Below are 19,797 nucleotides of genomic sequence, written 5' to 3'. Positions count from 1 at the left end.
ATGGGAGTCTCCCGCTGTGTGACGCTTCTGTTCTTGTGACGGCCCTCTGACGCATGGGGACTTCCCTATGGCTTTCCTCTGGTGTCAGAGAGGGCGGTATGGATTTTTGAGGGGACACCCATGCCATTTTTTTTTAATTTTGGCACGGGGTTCCCCTTAAAATCCATACCAGACCTGAAGGGACTGGCTATGGATTTTGAGGGGTACCCCACACCATTTTTTTTAAAACATTTTGGAGCGGGATTCCTCTTAATATCCATACCAGACATGAAGGGCCTGGTATTTCATTTGGGGGGACCCCCACGCATTTTTTTTTAAAATTATGGTTTGGGGTTCCCCTGTGGGGAAATCCCATGCCATTTTTTCAATTACTTTTATGTGTATTGCCGGGACCGACAATTCTTTATAGCCACAAGTAGTTTTAAATTACTTTTTTTCCTTTAGAAATGTCATTTTGCTCTCAGACTGTTCTAAACACGGGAAACATGCGCCACTTTACAGGCATACTATAGACAACCCCAGGTATGAAATTTAAGGGAATATTACACTTTTATTTTTTCACTTTAAGCATTATTAAAATCACTGCTCCGGAAAAAACTGTCCTTTTTAAAACTTTTTTTTGCATTGATACATGTCCCCTGGGGCAGGACCCAGGTCCCCAAACACTTTTTATGACAATAAATTGCATATTAACCTTTAAAATTAGCACTTTTGATTTCTCCGCGGCAAATTTGAAAGCTGTGGAACACCCTTTAAAAGTCAATGGGAGAAATCAATATTTGGCAAACTCATGTTCTACCTGAACATAAAGCCCATCCCTATTCATGATCCCTGAGGCTTTCCAGTGTTCCTGAGATTCCTGGTTCCTGAGGCTTTCCAGTATTAATCGATCCATGTATGGGACAGGATATCGATTTTGATTGAGGCTCGAATGTTCCTTAGTTTTGGTGAGTTTAAACCCCAGCGGGGTGTGTGGAGCATAGCTTGGAGAGTGCACCAATCAGTAAATTCTTTATTAGGCTCACAAGCTTTGTCCATTACGGACTGCCTCATTATTATTATCTAATATTTTGACTCAAAGTGTTCAGTTTTAATATCTGTGATTTGTATGTGCTAGCCAGTCAAAGTGAATTTTTTTGGCAGGAGCGCCGCTTTGATGAATTTGTTTACCTGTTTGAACAGTTTGAAAGATTTGTCACATTAGAAGAATACATAGAGTTATGCCGCATACACACGGCCAGACTTTTCGACGGACTTGGTCCGGCAGACAATCCAACGGACTTTGCAGCTGAGGTCCGCTGGACTTTCAAACGAACGGACTTGGCCAAACGTGATCACTCCAAAAGTCTGACGGATTCAAATGTGATGACATAGAATAAGGAAGTTCATAGACAGTAGCCAATAGCTGCCCTAGCGTCGGTTTTAGTCCGTTGGACTAGCACACAGACGAACGGATTGTCCGCTAAAAACCGAGTTCGGCAGACAAATTTGAAGCCAGTCTTATTTCTAGATCCGCCGGACTTTTGGGAAGAAAAAGTCCGCTGGAGCCCACACACAATGGAATCGAAAAAGTCAGATCGTGTGTACGCGGCATTAGTCTGGCTTAAAGGCCCTTTTTCTGTATCGACTGTAAGTAGGTTTTGTAGTCTGCATATTGTCCTTTTGGGTATCCTATGCCCTAATCCCTCTCTCCAAGGGTTTTTCAGAATATATAAACTCTGTTAAGCTTGACTGGCACTCAATTCTTCTCACCCCACAAAAGTAATACATTTGACAGTATTATGCTTCTCAGCCATCTACAAATAAATAATAGTTTTTCCCGAAGTATAGGAAACTTTTAATATTTTTTTTTTTATTATTGCAATGATTCTGATGATTTTCAGGTAAAAATATGCATTAGATGCAGTCTATGTAGAGTAACATTATGAGATGCAGAAGAACTGGAGACATGACAAGAAGCTCTGGTTTACGCCACCTATAGTTGTTGGAGCGATTCAGTACTTAAACTTTTCCTGTCCAGCTGCTTTACATAAACGGCTGTATGGGAAGAGTATCGATGTAGGTGGACATATCAATATGTCCTCCCACATCGCCTGCTCATGTACGGCTCTTATGCCGCGTACACACGATCGGAAATTCAGCCAGCAAAAGACCAATGAGAGGTTTTGGTCAGAAAATGCGATCGTGTGTATTCTCCATCGGACTTTTGCTGGCCGAATTCCAGCAAGCAAAAGATTGAGAGCAGGTTCTCAATTTTTCGGACAGAAAAAGTTCCTATCCAAAAATGCGTTTGTGTGCATGCAATTCTGACGTGCAAAAACTCACGCATGTTCAGATTCAAGTACGAAACGGAAGTGATCGGTCTGGTAAAACTACCATTCGTAATGGACATAGCACATTCGTCACGCTGAATTTTTTTAGTTTAATGCAGTGCATTGTCTTCTTGAGAATGCCTGAAGAATGAAGTTGTTTTGCTACTCATATTCACACAGAGTTCTCACAAACTTCTTTCTTTATTATTTCTCATGATCTCATGAACTTTTTTTTTTTAAAGCCAGTTCTCCATAATAATGTTTGGATTTTTTTTATTGTAATTTTTTTTTTGTTGTTTAATCAAGAACTCCTTTTTTTTTAGATGTTCTAATTATTTTCTAGTTATCTCCTCGTTAATTTGACATTGTATTTTTGAAATGTACCTGTCTACTCACAAACAAATTGTCCTATTTGAAGAAAAACACATAGGCAAGTATTTTCAGAATACTGCTGGAATTTGTACCCCAGGGCACACATCAACTATTTGTAAAATAAAATTGGTAGCTTGAGAAGTCCATATAAAGGGGAGCACAATCTGGTCTAGGACTCCCAGAGATCATGAACAGCAGCAGATGACATATATGTCCCCAGGCTGTGGTATTAAAACAGCCTGCATCTTCTGTCAGATCAGACTGAACCCAGGCCATCACTTTTTTGTCTTCCTCGCAGCCTTCCCAGCAGCCTTCCTTACAGCCACCTGAGGTGTTGTCCCTCCTTAGTTTGCTGCAATTTAGCAGCTACATAGCAGCCACTTCAGCCACATAACTCTATGTATTCTTCTAATGTGACAAATCTTTCAAACTGTTCAAACAGGTAAACAAATTCATCAAAGCGGCGCTCCTGCCAAAAAAATTCACTTTGACTGGCTAGCACATGTAAAAAAAAACACATACGAATCACAGATATTAAAACTGAACACTTTGAGTCAAAATATTAGATAATAATAATGAGGCCACTTCAGCATCGGGAGGGGCTTTTCAGGGCCGCATTAGCATCCTTAATGAGGCCCAGTGCTGCCTCCTCCACGTTACTCCCCTTGCTGGCCCTTTTTGTTGGAAGGACGGAGGGGAGGCACCTGGGATTGGGAGAGGCTACAGGGCCCTACCACCTCCTGGCTGCCACTTACCCCCCGCCTCCTCCTGGCTGCCACATTCCAGAGCCTGGTCCTGGCTAAGGTCTTCCTGTGTATGAAAAAGGGACATACTTTTAGTTTTTGGTTCATCAATCACACCCAATATTCAGCTTATGACTGTTGCAAATTGAATGAAAACTATCATTCTGACCCCAGCATTTTCATTCTTGTCACACTCATTTTTGGCCCCTTCTGTCAATTAATATGCCAAACACCTTTTGTTAAATCGTTAATTTGTTAGCAATAATAACATCTAGTTAACAAAAATCATTTTAGTACAATAAATATGTTAAAAAATATTATACCTGGCTACAACCGGGCTCCTTAACTTCTTCCAGGATGGAAGGGCCAGGTTGGTCCTTGGAAGTCTCAGCTGGGATTGAGGGAACGGTGGATGGAAGTGTAAAAAGTGATTCGCTGGCTTCCATCTGGTCTTCCAGAAACCTCATCTTGTTGTAGTACCACAGACTGGGTACATATACATCCTCTGCTGCTGGTCCTGATCTCATGGAAGCCTGGACCTTAGTAAGCTCCTTCCTATATGTGCTTCTCAAGCTACCAATTTTCTTCTCCACAAACTCGAGGTCTGCGTCGGGGACACATATTCCCGCAGTTTCTCCAGCGATGCCTTCCTAGCTGGTTTATTTTGATATAAGGGGTTTTTAACCTCCCACAAATTTTGCATATGCCTGTATTTGACTATGAAGTGGCCCATGAATTCAGAGTCTTTGAATTGTTTTATATTTGCTGCAAGACAAAACACAAGACAAAAACATTAAATATCAGGCTAAACTCTCCTAATCTTATCCCAATATAGGCCTCAATCTAGAATCAGTATAGGCCACTGATGTACCAAAGTTTAGATGTTACCTTTGTTAGAACATTTGTCCTCCTTCCTCAGCACACCGAACGCAAGAACAACACATGCATTTTAACTTTATATACACTGCGCATGCGTGAAACTCCACCCGCGCCGCCCACCCCTGACGTTCTTTCTCGAAGATTCCCCACCCCGTCTCTTTTGTCGCAGTGGGAGAGGAACTTGGCAGAGACACAGCAGGTGTTCACTACTACTAGTAGTAACGAGGAGGAGGAAAGCCTGGAGGCCGAAACCTCCAGGAGGAGGTTTAAGGCCTCCAATATGTCCTTTGCTGAGATGGTGGAGATGGTCTACATATTGAAGAGGGCCGACTATGATGGGAATCATGGACCGTACCCAAACCCCAATCTGCAAAAGGCCAAAATCATGACAAAAGTTATGAAGAGTCTGCGTCTGAATTTTGGGATACGACGATCCAAGGAGCAATTGAGGAAACGCTGGACAGACCTCAAATTAAGGGAGCAGGATCAGTACAGAAGGATAAAGAAAGCGCTTCAAAAAAGTAAGTACTTGGCGCGTGTTCCTATTATGATTATTAACTTGCATGCTGCTCCATGTGCTTTTCTTTGTTGTACAGTTTAAAATGGCTACTTCCATGTTCGTGGGCACAGTGAACGTTCTTAGGAAACATCATTCGTTTGCCAACTAAATACAATGTTTTTTAGCTGATACAGGGTAAACTACATTTAGTCATGCTAATTTGTATTAAAAGAAGTTTAGGACATTGTTGTCTAGATGTCTTTGAAACTAGAATGAATTGCAAACTTGATTCAGTGTAATGTAAGAAGAGGACACTCAGTAGCTTTTTACACATCTGGACTCAGGAGTGCTAGTGTGGGACACCAGAGCACATTTTTAAGGGTGACCCACACTTTTAAGGGCAAGAAGACCGGAAGGAAGAAGCAGAGGTGTGGTACCTCGGAATGTGGAGGAAGGAGAGGTGGAAGAAGTGCTTGAAATTGGCACCACAACAGGTCAGTGTCAGACACCACAGATTCAGGTAATAGATGTAAGCATGCATATTTATAATACATGGTATGTATTTTTATTTTAGGCGATGTGCAGGTTGTGGAACCAAAATTGACTCATTTCACCAGTGACAGCACACAACGGCTTATCCAGGAAATAATGTGTTGGGATTTAGACCTTATCAAAGAAAAAACTAAGGAGATTAAACAAAGACTGAAGAACATGATTGATGTACTAGGGAAAATCTAAATCCTAAAAAGATTACAGCTTTTATTTTTTTTATCTAAAGTTTTAATACAGTTTAAAAGCCAAATTTGGAAGATGCACACAGTGTGTCAACATGTGCTATCTGCCATCAGGGGATTTCAATGTAGCGCCGGACTCCTGAAGAGCATGCTCTATGTTTTGTAAATTGAGTTTTTCCTAAGACCATAGTTGGGTTTTAGGGTTCATTTCAGTAAATTATGGTTTTGGCATCAGTTTGGCTGGACTGTACTATGTTCTGCCTGGTCATAGGTGTAAGTGTCACCTTTGACAGGCATTGGATCGCAGTCTGGTTGGACGCATTGGGTACCAATCTCTCTCTCTGAGCCAATCAGCGGGTGCGTTGTCTTGCTGTGTATTCCGGGTGAGGGTACTTAAGGTGCTGAGATCATGTGGTTCTGGGTTCCGGTCCAGAAGTGTGTGCTGTCTCCCTGGTCCTGGTCCTCCTGACCAGCCCTCAGAGGCCCTTATGGCCTGGGGTGCGGTTCCATCCATTTCCGAGTCTCTGGGCTGGCTAGCCAGAGGCACAGTAACTGGAAGGAGGGCTCCGAGGTGGTCCGGTGCCATCTCAGGTTTGGAGAGGCCCAGCTACTGAAAACGCAACTGGGGAGGACTCTTCAGAAGAGGGCTACGCACAAGGCTGGCTGCTCGGTAAGAGCCTGGAAGCTAAGCTGAAAGGACACCAAGTGAATCCGCATTCTGAGGCCGCGTACACACGCGCGGACTGTTCGCCCAACTTTGTCCGTCCAACAGTTTCGGCAAACAGTCCGCTCAAACTTAGCATGGACGGACATGGCCACACACGACGGACGAACAGTTTGCTGAAACCGTGCGCGATGACGTGAACGGCACGTACGACGGGACGAAAAATACGACGTCCTATACACTGCATTATAGCTTTCGGCGTGAAAATCCTTTCTGAGCATGCGCGCAACTTTGTTTGACGAACAAGCCTACACACGAGCGGACTGTTCGCTGAAACAAGGTTTCAGCGGACAGTTTTACGGAATTTCCGAAAAACCTTGTCCGTCCAACTGTCCGCTGAAACTGTCCGCTGAAAGCCCACACACGAGCGGACTGTCCGCCCAAACACTGTTCAGCGGACAAAGTTGGGCGAACAGTCCGCGCGTGTGTACGCGGCCTTACAGTATCGCCAGACCAGCTGCAAGATACTGGTACTGTAAGAGAGTTCCTAATTTGATCCTTCAGTTACAACTAAGTTCTGTGAGAGACTGTCTGATCTGTTCTAAAGTTCTACAACCAAGTCTGTGGCAGAGACTTTGCTAAACTTAAATCACCTGTCGGCTGCTAAATTCACTAAGATGGGATTTATCCGATAGATGAAAAATCCAATTGCGAATGGCTATTCCCTGGATCACCTAGAGAGAGACATTTCAAGTGTCAGCAGTTTCAAAAGTACCTGAGCTTTCCCACTCATACCTTCTATTCCCTACTGTGAGACTAAGTTCTGTTCAACGTGTTTTTACAAATAAAAATTCTCAAAGGGATTCAAGTGTCGGTCTACAGTTTATTGGGCCATCAACCTCGGGAAACCCCTAGATGAGCACGAGGCGGAGAAGGTAACGTTAAGCCCCAACAAAACCAGCCGCTCCTTCGGGGGTAAGTACTACATCAATGTACACATTTTGTGGGTGCAAACTCTTCCTCCCAGCTCTAGTAGGTGGGAGGAAGTGGTTGAACCCCAAAACACGTCCATTGATCCCCCATGATGGGAGATAGCACATGTTGACATTAGGTATGGGATCAAAAAGGAAATCCCCATTTTGACACAATTTGTGTGTATCTTCTAAATTTGGCTTTTACAGGGGTGACTTTACCCCATCTGATGAAGGCAAGATCAATACCTTTTTCATACTATAATGTTTGATATTGCCTTAATTTTTGCAATGTTGAACTTTTGTAAGTTCCAGAGTTGTGTATGTTATGTTTGGAAGCATGCCTGTTTCTGTACTCTTTCAAAAATTTCAAGGTAAAACGTTGATGTTTTTTTTTAACACCAAATGTTTTATAATGCACATGTGAATGTGCACGGAGGCTTTCTACTCAACAATGTGTGGCTGCTTCTTTCAATGCTCAATAACACTTTTTGTATTAAGTTGGTGTTTACAGTGACAATGGGTGTTATTTAAATAATGCTAAAACTACTTGGCACTACAAGTGCACTAGGAGAACTTAGGAGACAGATAAAAGAAACAAAGCAGTAAATCCAAATCAAGATTTTATCATATTAATTTTTTTATTTTTATTTTTTTTAATATTTACAATGCAATGCCCCCACCCTACCTGTAAAATAGTCCACATATTTTTCACGCAGTTCACAGGCGCTTTGAGGGGGCAAGCCAGGATGGACAGCTTCCAGGGCTGTCAGTGTTGGTTCACGAAGTCTGGCCTCAGGCCCAACTGAGGCTATATAATTTGGAGCATTTCTTTTTAAAAAGGTGTGCAGGATGCAGCAGCATAAAACAATGTGGTTCATTTTGTCCTGCCCCGGTTTTTTCCCATTAGAAATAGGCGGAACCGGCTGGCCATTATCCCAAAGGTATCATCCACGACTATATTTACCACCACTTATGTTTCTGATCATATGCTTAAATACTACTAGTGATACAATATCCTCACCTGTGTATAATTCAATCCACAGCTTCCTGATGACACAAACAATGCTTGCAAAATGCGTAGAGGCTGTTGGGACAATTTGACGCAACTTCCTTCCTAACGAAAGCAAGGCTTGGTACGCATACCGAGGAGGAAACACACAGTGGAACGTACATCGGTATCCCGGACCCCGCATACACTGTTGGAACAGCTTGGTGCCGGCTTACTGGCACAATTACATGTGAGTGCAATAGTCTTTTAAGGCTTTAAAGAATAAATGAGTTTAGATATGCTACACCATATTGGCCATTTATTTTCCATGAGGACTGGATATACAGGAGATACTTAAATCTCATATACATTTTCTGAAGAGGGTGCAGACTGATCCATTGTGTGGAGTGGTTATCCAACTAATGAACCAAAGACGATTAATCACCTGTTTCTGGTGAATGGCCAATATATAAGGTGGTGGTGGTGGAATCACATAATGGTGGAATTTAGCTGCATAATTAAGGAATAAAGCTGCAGGAGTTGGTTGAGCACTTGCTGAGGCTATTCACTTGGAATGTATTTTTTATGGGAACTGTTTAACACAGGACTTTTTTTCATTGAACAAATCTATTAATAATTTCCACATTTTCTCATCTTTATAGTAGTAACTGTTCATATTTGAAATTGTTTGTTTTCATTTTGTCATTTGATGTATGGTTTGGATTTTAGGCCCACCAGCACATTTATTTTTCATTTATATTATATTTTTTTTTTATAAAAAAAATCTTTATTGGTCGGATTGGTGTACAAGCACACATATTCATACCATTGTTGGTTTGTAAGGCACAGACCACAGTAACCACTACATTGTTGAGCTTTAGTTGGATTAAATTATACACAGGTGAGGATATTGTATCACTAGTAGTATTTAGGCATATGATCATAAACATAAGTGGTGGTAAATATATTTATTTATTTTCATAATAGTTGGCACAGTTCACACACACATTTCTTTAATATAGCCTACTCACAAGGAGAGTGGTTTGTTTCTGACTGCAGCAGACTCATAAGTATAGTATCATTTTATTTTTTATTTTGCGCCGGTACCTTGTATACACCCTATTCTCCACGTCTCTTCAGGCTCTGGCCAGCTGGTAATTAAAAACCCTCTTCTCCAAGGTGAGGGTCCTCTGGGGGAATGGTCTCATCACGTGATTGGCCAGATCAAATGCTTCATCAGCAATAAAAACAGACAGAAGTCCTTCAACGTTCTCTTCCGCAGGTGGCAATCCCAAGCCACCACTCTGGAGACATCCGTCGAACTCGGTCTGGGCAAAGACTCCACCATCCAACATCTGGCCATTCTTCCCCATGTCCACATAGAGAAACTCGTATGTCACCGACACCACCACCATCAACACGATACTATGAAACCCCTTATAGTTAAAATAATATGACCCCAAATGGGGTGGTGGGACGATGTGGACGTGCTTCCCATCTATTGCCCCTCCGCAGTTGGGAAAGTCCCAACGATGGGCAGAGTGGGATGCCACAGTCTGCCATTCCTGTGGTGTTGAAGGAAACTGTGAAGTCAAAACAGAAAAAAATAAATTTGTTATTTTTCACATAAACATTGCAAGCAGATTAGACACAAACATTCTTGGCCAGTATCAGTATAACATTGATTTGAATGCGCATTTAAAGACAAAAATGTAAGGTCCACTTATCAGATTCCTCATCCTCTCTGATGGCCCATTGTCAAAATTTTAGGGGAGGAGGGTTCTAAATGAGTTTGGGAGCCCAAAAAAAGCCTCTGACACTCTGCATAAATTTAAGGACAACAATAACATTTGTACACATTATAGGGGGTGTTTAGGGTAAAGCACTACAATGGAGCTGACAAAATACAGTGTTAAGTGACTGGACTAGGTGTGTATGGGTCCAGGATAGCATGTTGGGGTGGTTAGTAGGGTTGTCCCGTTACCAATACTAGTGTTGGTATCAGGACCGATACTGAGCATTTGTGCAAGTACTTGTTCTCACACAAATGCTCCTGCTGCCTGATCCAATACCTGGGAGAGAGAATTAAGCGACTCTGCGCAACCAGAAGTCAGCGGGTGCAACCCGAAGTGACACTCCGTGTTGACATCAGCGGGTGGACATCTTGGTACACCCTGCACTCGGCTGCAGTAAGACAGCAGCAGGCATATTATTACACCCAGCCTATATAGTTTGGGTGTGATTGTGAATGAGGATAGGTCTAAACCCCAAAACCAAAAGGAGAGGGAAGTTGGAAGCTGATTTGGCTCTACACAAGGGTTATCCTGACTTCACATATATAGGGGATCAGATTATTCACATATATAGGGGCTCTGTGTGTAATTTGGTGGTGATGGAGGGGCAGGTCCTGTGGTGAAAAAAGGTGCTATCCAGTTTTGCTGTTGGGATAATGCAGACTTTTAACTGATAAATTATTATGTGTCTAAAGTTATTGCAATGTAGTAAGCAGCTCTTTACCTTTTCTTTATGTTTTTTGTGGTTGTATATACTACTATTGCTGGATGCTGATTTGTGAAAGAGAGAACTTCGGAGATATTTCCTACTTTAATGCATTGAGAATGTGTTTTTTTTCCCTGAATACACTTTAACAAGCAATAATAAAAAATGTTTCCCTAACACATCTGTTGTGTTTCCCCCAGTTCAGAGAATTTGAATTGAAATGTAACTAGGACCTCACTAGCACCAAAAACATAAAGGACATTGGCATGCCAAAATGTATCATTTGTATTTTAGTTACATTGCATTACTTTGGTGATCATATTGCTTTCTAAAACATCTAATAAATAAAAGTGGTGTGCATATACAATATAGTGCAAAATATACCTAGTGTAAAAAAAAACAAAAAACGAGTGTATCATAATTAAAAGAACTTAGGCTCTACCCTACACATTTCACTACAAATAGCATCTTCCGATTAATGCTCTATGAACCTGGAAGTGGCCCGTCCCTTTATTGGGACAAGCCTCGATTCACATATATGTTTCTGTTATTGCTTTTTTAACTATGTTACTTGGTATAAATACATTAAATGTACTTTTTTATTAGTTTTACACTATGTGGCTCCTTTGATTCTGCTTTTAATTATGATATTAAGCTTGTTTTGCCTTCTCTGTAATGGAGGGTCAAAGCGTTCTGGTAAGCAGAAACCATTTAGTGTTTGGTGGAGGCATTTATAATTTGCATTATATTGTATATGTGAAGCATTTTTGTATATTAGTTGTTGTGACCAATTTATACCTGTTGGGGTGCTTGCAGCTATATTTTTGTCACTTTTTTTAATTTTAGCACAGTTGCAAGGTTTTTTCAGCTTTTTAAAACATGTCTGGCATTTTTATGAGTTTGTTTTTGCCAATTTTTAAGGAAATCTAGTGATGGAGGAGTTAATAGCTAAGCTTGAATAAAGACTTTTTACTACATTCTGTTTTTTAGACAGAATACTGATTCAGCTGATGAAACTGTCTTTCATCTCTGGTGAAGCACAATGAATCTTCCATTAGGCTGCAGTCTAGTGGAATAAAGTAGGGTGCCGTGCCTTACACTTGCCGCAGTTGCAGTACCCCAGGCCAACTTGTTAACACTCCACGCAATTTATCATAAAGAACACGCTCTCATCTATACAACTGTCACTCTGTGTTAGGTCTGTTCACCTCTCAGGACATGATGCCTAGCAGTTGATGACATGCAAAGCGCAAGGCTCTTAGCGTGTATATAAAAATATTTGGTTTTGAAATTGGTGTCGATGCTTTTAAAGAAAAGCAGTAAAACTAAAATGGAGAAGTGGTTACATTTAATTTTGTGAGGCATATTAAAAAATACCCAATGGCATATTTATAATAAAAACTGTCAGATCCAAGAGCACAACAGGCTAGAAAGAAAGAGTGTATCCAGAAATGTAACTGCTTTTGTTGTTTACCCTTTACTCTGTGTACTACGTTATGTGTTGATGAGGTACTAACATACAGGTACATATTTCAATGCTTACATTTTTGTTTGATAGAGCTTTGCTTTATGTATACCATGTGGATTTAAGATGTACAAATATACTGTTAATACTAAGCATAAGAATATACTTAATAATCATGGCACATGTCTATTCTTATCTAGTAAAGTTATTGACCTCTGAAAAATTTTCCCCGCTTCATGACCAGGCCTTTTTTTACGATACGTCACTGCGTTACTTTAGCTGACGATCGAGCGGTCATGCAAAGCAGTACCCAAATTCAATTTGTGTGTTTTTTTCCCCACAAGTAGAGCTTTCTTTTGGTAGTATTTGATCACCACTGTTTTTTCTAATATATTTTTCGATATAAACAAAAAGAAATGACAATTTAAAAAATATATATATATATATATATATTTTTACTTAACGCTATAAAACATATCCAATAAAAAAAAATTAAAAATCATTTTTTTTCATAAATTTAGGCCAATATATATTTTGCTACATATTCTCTCAAAAAAAAAAAAAAATCTCAATAAGTGTATATGGATTGATTTGTGCAAAAGTAATGGTGGTGATCAGCAACTTATAGTGGGACTGCGATATTGCAGTGGACAATCTGGCACTAACTGACACTTTGTGGGAACCAGTGACACTAATACCATGATCAGTGCTGCAAATATGGCTGGCTGGGAAGGGGCTAAACATCTAGGGCAAGCAAAAGATTAAATGTGTACCTAACCAGTGTTTATGTGTACTAAGTGTGCTGCTTTCACTAAGGGATGTGATGAATTGTAATCACATCTCCGCTGTCAGGACAGAGCGCCACATTGTGTACATATGCAGAGCTCCGTCCAGCCTCTCTCCTCGACACTCAGCCAATGGATGTCCGCTGGCACTCGCAGATCAGCTTCTGCTGTGACTAATCACAGCAGAAGTCACGTGCCGATGCCTCACTCTCCCTACGCGGAAGTCAGTGGAAGCCCATCCATTAAGGCCGCATGGGCACCGCTCCCTCTGTCATGCCACTCCCCTATATGAGTAATGTATAGATTCATGAATAGCATGGCATAGCTTAGATCTATCCATGGCTGCCATGGCCACCCCCTATTCATGCATCCGATCCCTTTCAGGATACCAGACATGTGAATTACAGTGATGGGGGTGTTTTTTTAAGTACCTGATTAGAGCCATAGTTTCTAATAGGCTTCAAAATAGGGTGGACTCAGAGCGCAGAGCATTGTGCTCAGAGCCCACCCAGGTGTCTTAGAAAAGCAAATGAATATTCACTTTTCTAACACTGAACCCCCTCTCCAGCAATCAGAAAATACAGGTCTGTTACCTGTCACCTGATTGGCTGAAAGGACAGGCGGGGGGTGGTGCTGGTTAAATGCCACCGGGAATCACAGTGGCTGCATTTCATTGGCACAGTGGCTGCAATTGATGGGCACAGTGGCTGCATTTCATGGGCACAATGGATGCTATTGATGGCACAGTTACTGCATTTGATGGGCACAGTGGCTGCAATTGATGAGTACATTGAAGCTGCAATCGATGGCACGGTGGCTACTTTTGATGGGCATAGGGAGCGAGCCTCCCTTTGATGGGCACAGTGGCTGCATTTGATGAGCACAGTGGCTGCATTTGATGGGCATAGTGGCTGCAATTGATGGGCACAATGAGGCTGCAATCGATGGCACAGTGGCTGCATTTGATGGGCACAGTGAGCCTGCATTTGATGGCACAGTTGCTGCATTTGATGGGCACAGTGAGACTGCAATTTTTTATTTTTATTTATTTTTTTCAGAATCTTTCGGTTTGCTTGCACCCCCCAAAAAGTTTTGAGCACCAGCCGCCACTGCCGGAAATGCAGAATCACTTATATATAAATGATTCTGCAAGTGGATAATCACACTGTGTTAATCACATGGTACGTGTATAAGCATTTTCTTAAAACCTAATTTTGGTTATAAATATATGACTAATATTTTGTTGCTTTTTTTGCATCTGGATTGCAAAATTATGTTGTTCTAGAATCTAGCTTTTGTCTCAATGTAGAAATGATCTTAATACATAAACAAGTTATAATATACAAATATTGCTTCTTTTTATCTGTGGTTGTACGTGTCAGTAAATTTCAGTGTATGTCAGTGTCAGTTTTAGTGTATTCTATGAAATAATGTTTCCCCTCAAAAAAATTTGTAAAGATAATATGTTACAAATGTAAATACACTTGGCCTATGGCCTCTTGCATTTACAGTATATGGTCACTGAATGTCTAAAGCCCCATACACACGGTCGGACTTGTACAAACTTTTCCGTGGACTTTTGTACAAAGTGTGTTGTCCACAAGTTTGTATTGCATACACACGGTCGGACTTTTTGACAACAAACACGAACGTAATGACGTCACAACGTACTGACGCCGCTTCAAAAGAGGACGTTCAATGACTCCAGCGCCACCTTTGGTCAACTTCTGTATTGTAGTCTGATTGTTTGCAATGGTTCTGAGCATGCGTGTTTGTACCTTGTACAAAAGTCCGATGCTTTTGCATACACACGGTCAGACTTTGCTCCATCGGACTTCTGTTGTCAAAAAGTTTGTCCGTTCGCAGAGCCAACAAAAGTCCGATGAAAACAGAAAAAGTTTGTCCGATGGAGCGTACACACAGTCGGATGTTGCTCCAAAACAGCTAATTTGCATGTTTGTTGTCAAAAAGTCCGACCGTGTGTACGGGCCTTTAGAGATACCTCATATCATTAAAATTTGCAGCTTTACGGGTACATTCTATTCTAGTAACAAAAGGTCAGAAATAGTTTTGAGAGCAGTGCTTCCAGAACAAAAGTGATGCCCTGACCTAAGCTCTCCTCAGTAACATACCTTGTACTCCCTCCCACAATTTATACACAACAAATAAGTGTGCAATCCTAGAAAAGGATTATTGTAAATATTGAAACATAAAGTGTCAACATTGAAGTTATAAAAATTTAATCATCCAACAAAGTATTGCCCATATGTGCTCTTTATGTGAATTCATGAATATCCATGCTTCTTTTAAACAAAGGAAATATATGCCTCTTGCCAGAAGGGATAGATCCCAGATTAGTTTTCAAACAAGCTTGGTTTGTAATTGAGCCCACCTGCGATGTTTCACTTCTCCCACTTCAGCAAGAGGGCTCCCTCTTGTTATACCATTGACTTTGCTTGGATATGGTAATACTGCTCATATACCGTACTCCCATCCTCACTGATAATCCTGCTAAGTGCTCTCCGGAATATGGAGGTATTTAAGAAAGAAGAAACTTCATGGTGTAGTATGTAAAACCGAGCATTTATTGAAAAAGTCTCATTACACTTCCAGGAATTAAAAACAAAAGAAGATACTCAAACAAACACGCCACGGCCCTCTTCCTGCAGGCTGGTGCATGGTAACATCACAGAATGCAGCTCAAAGCATTTCCCCGTAAGAGCTCCCACAACCCCATCCCCATCTATGCACACTAACTCTACTTTCCTGTGCCCATCCCTAATTCTTAAGTTTGGAAAATGAACATAAATTTCAAACTAAGACAACTGCCACTCAAAAATAATTAAAGAATAAAATACTACCGTATATACTCGAGTATAGGCCGACCCGAATATAAGCCGAGGCCCCCAATTTACCCCCAAAAAAACTGGCAAACTTATTGACTCGTGTATAAGCCGAGGGTGAGACATGCCTGTCCATCCCTGTGTGTGTGTCCGTCCATCCCTGTGTGTCCGTCCATCCCTGTGTGTCCGTCCATCCATCCCTGTGTGTGTGTGTCTCCATCCATCCATCCATCCATCCCTGTGTGTGTGTGTCTCCATCCATCCATCCATCCCTGTGTGTGTGTGTCTCCATCCATCCATCCATGTGTGTGTGTGTGTGTGTGTGTGTGTGTGTGTGTGTGTCCAGCCTACCTGTGTCCCGAACCTTTGTCCCGAGCCTCCGTCCCGTGCCTTGCCTCCTTGCCTCCGTCCCGTGCCGTGCCTTGCCGCCGTGCCTTGCCTCCGTCCCGTGTCGTGCCTTGCCTTGCCTCCGTCCCGTCCCGTCCCGTGCCGTGCCTTGCCTTGCCTCCGTCCCGTGCCCTCTTCGTCGGCGCCTCGGCGGCCATTGTAAAATTCAAAAGCCTCCGCCTTCGCCTGTGATAGGCGGAACACTGAATTTCCCAGCAGCCTGTGTTCCGCCTATCACGGACATCGTATCATCCTCGTCCGTAGTACGAGGATGATACGATGTCCGTGATAGGCGGAACACAGGCTGCTGGGAAATTCAGTGTTCCGCCTATCACAGGCGAAGGCGGAGCCGGAGGCGCGGCTTTTGAATGATAGAATGGCCGCTGTCTGTCTGCTCGACACGCTGATCGAGCGGGCAGACAGCGATGACTCGAGTATAAGCCGAGGGGGGCACTTTCAGCCTCAAAAAAGAGGCTGAAAATCTCGGCTTATACTCGAGTATATACGGTAATATGTCTGTGACCCCCAGTTATTTGCATGCTAAAAAGGATAGCAAATATTGAAGTTACAAATAATTAAATACGCATTTGGATTGCAAAAGTCTTTGTAATTCTTTGTTTTGTGTTAACTTTAGAATAAAATAAACAAATACATTTAAAAAAAAAGAAAAAGGATGGATCTGGAACTTGAAAGACTCCATAGCATGGTGTAGGGAACCTGGAAAAGTCCTATTTGGGGTGTATAAATCTCTCAGGCTCCTCTCATACACTTTTAAAGATCTCAGATTTTCTGGCCTGTCTGAGTTTTGCACCTCTCCCTTTTGGCAATTTAGGATCACCTTAAACTCAGAGCCAGTGCTTGCGAGCCTGGGGAACAGACCGGTTCTGTCTGTGCAAGCTGAAGGTTGTGAGAAGCAAATAAGCAGTGTATGTGGAGACTGACAAACATTAGGCTTGCTTAACCTACTAGTTAGGATTTTGATTTGTACAGTTAGTGCTGGGACATACAGTGGTGTGAAAAAGTGTTTGCCCCCTTCCTCATTTCCTGTTCCTTTGCATGTTTGTCACACTTAAGGCCGCGTACACACGCGCGGACTGTTCGCCCAACCTTGTCCGCTGAACAGTGTTTGGGCGGACAGTCCGCTCGTGTGTGGGGCTTCAGCGGACAGTTTCAGCGGACAGTTGGCCGAACAAGGTCTTACGGAAATTCCGAAAAACTGTCCGCTGAAACAAGGTTTCAGCGGACTGTTCGCTCGTGTGTAGGCTTGTTCGGCCAACTAAGTCTCGCGCATGCTCAGAAAGGATTTCCACGTCGGAAGGTTGCATTGCAGTGTATAGGACGTCGTATTTTTCGTCCCGTCGTACGTGCCGTTCACGTCATCGCGCACGGTTTCAGCAAACTGTTCGTCCGTCGTGTGTGGCCATGTCCGTCCATGCTAAGTTTGAGCGGACTGTTCGCTCAAACTGTTGGACGGACAAAGTTGGGCCAACAGTCCGCGCGTGTGTACGCGGCCTAAGTGTTTCGGAACATCAAACCAATTTAAACAATAGTCAAGGACAACACAAGTAAACGCAAAATGCAATTTGTAAATGAAGGTGTTTATTATTAAAGGTGAAAAAAAATCCAAACCATCATGGCCCTGTGTGAAAAAGTGATTGCCCCCTAAACCTAATAACTGGTTGGGCCACCCTTAGCAGCAACAACTGCAACCAAGCGTTTGCGATAACGTGCAATGAGGCTTTTACAGCGTCCTGGAGGATTTTTGGCCCACTCATCTTTGCAGAATTGTCCTAATTCAGTTATATTAGAGGATTTTCGAGCATGAACAGCCTTTTTAAGGTCATACCACAACATCTCAATAGGATTCAGGTCAGGACTTTGGCTAGGCCACTCCAAAGTCTTCATTTTGTTTTTCTTCAGCCATTCGGTGGTGGACTTGCTGGTGTGTTTAGGATCATTGTCCTGCTGCAGAACCCAAGTTCGTTTCAGCTTGAGTACACGAACAGATGGTCGGACATTCTCCTTTAGGATCTCTTGGTAGACAGCAGAATTCATAGTTCCTTTTATCACGGCAAGTCTTCCAGGTCCTGAAGCAGCAAAACAGCCCCAGACCATCACACTACCACCACCATATTTTACTGTTGGTATAATGTTCTTTTTATGAAATGCAGTGTTCCTTCTACGCCAGATATACTTGGACACACACCTTCCAAAGAGTTCCACTTTTGTCTCATCGGTCCACAGAATGTTGTCCCAAAAGTCTTGGGGATCATCAAGATGTGTTGTGGAGAAATTGAGACGAGCTTTGATGTTCTTTTTGCTCAGCAGTGGTTTTCTCCTTGGAACTCTGCCATGCAGGCCATTTTTGCCCAGTCTTTTCCTGATGGTGGAGGCATGAACGCTGACCTTAACTGAGGCAAGTGAGGCCTGCAGTTCCTTGGACGTTGTTGTGGGGTCTTTTGTGACCTCTTGGATGAGTCGTCGCTGCGCTCTTGGGGTAATTTTGGGCGGCCGGCCACTCCTGGGAAGGTTCACCACTGTTCCATGTCTTCGCCATTTGTGGATAATGGCTCTCACCGTGGTTCGCTGGATTCCCAAAGCTTTGGAAATGGCTTTATAACCCTTTCCAGACTGATAGATCTCAATTACTTTCTTTCTCAATTGTTCCTGAATTTCTTTGGGTCTCGGCATGATGTGTAGCTTTTAAGGATCTTCTGGTGGACCTTACTGTGTCAAGCAGCTCCTATTTAAGTGATGCCTTGATTGTGAACAGGTGTGGCAATAATCAGGCCTGGGTGTGGCTAGAGAAATTGAACTCAGGTGTGGACAACCACAGTTATAGTATGTTTTAACAAGGGGGGCAATCACTTTTTCACACAGGGCCATGATGGTTTGGATTTTTTTTCCCCTTTAATAATAAACACCTTCATTTACAAATTGCATTTTGTGTTTACTTGTGTTGTCCTTGACTATTGTTTAAATTGGTTTGATGTTCCGAAACACTTAAGTGTGACAAACATGCAAAGGAACAGGAAATGAGGAAGGGGGGCAAACACTTTTTCACACCACTGTAGCTGGGGTTTATTTTGGCGTTTCTGCACTGTTTATTTTGTGAATGCTGTGCAGCACCTGTAAATAGGCTTGTAAATAACACCAAAAAACACACCACTGTTTGTCACTACATGACTGTACAGGTATCAGTGCCTTGAAGTGGGTTCAATAACAGGGAGCTTTGTACCTACTACCTATCCCCAGCTCACAATGGGCATTGCACTTAAAAAATATCTCAGGCACCCCCAGGCACCCTAATTATAATGTGTGGGGCTTGTAGCATCACAATGAAAAGCTAACAATTTTAAGATGTAACAGAGGCCAGTTTCATAATATGGCCTCAAAATGCTGAACTTTTCTCTGAACCCTATTGTAATCTATGAGAATGAACTATTTTATATTTAATTGATTCCTTTTGTTGGGTAATACACAAACTACTGTCAAAGAACAGACATAGAAAGTTAGGCACTGCCATTGGGGACATGTACCAATGGCAAAAAAAAATAAAAAATGAACATACAGCAGGGAGAGAGCAATATCATCAGGCTTCAAGGACAAAATTGAAAATGAACAAATCTTTTAAATTGCAGGTTTGGGGGATG

The sequence above is a fragment of the Lithobates pipiens genome, unplaced genomic scaffold (genome assembly GCF_037356315.1).
Source record: "Lithobates pipiens isolate NorthernLeopardFrog02 unplaced genomic scaffold, aLitPip1_a1.2 Scaffold_22, whole genome shotgun sequence".
In the NCBI taxonomy this organism is placed as follows: domain Eukaryota; kingdom Metazoa; phylum Chordata; class Amphibia; order Anura; family Ranidae; genus Lithobates; species Lithobates pipiens.
This window is presented reverse-complemented; position numbering follows the sequence as displayed.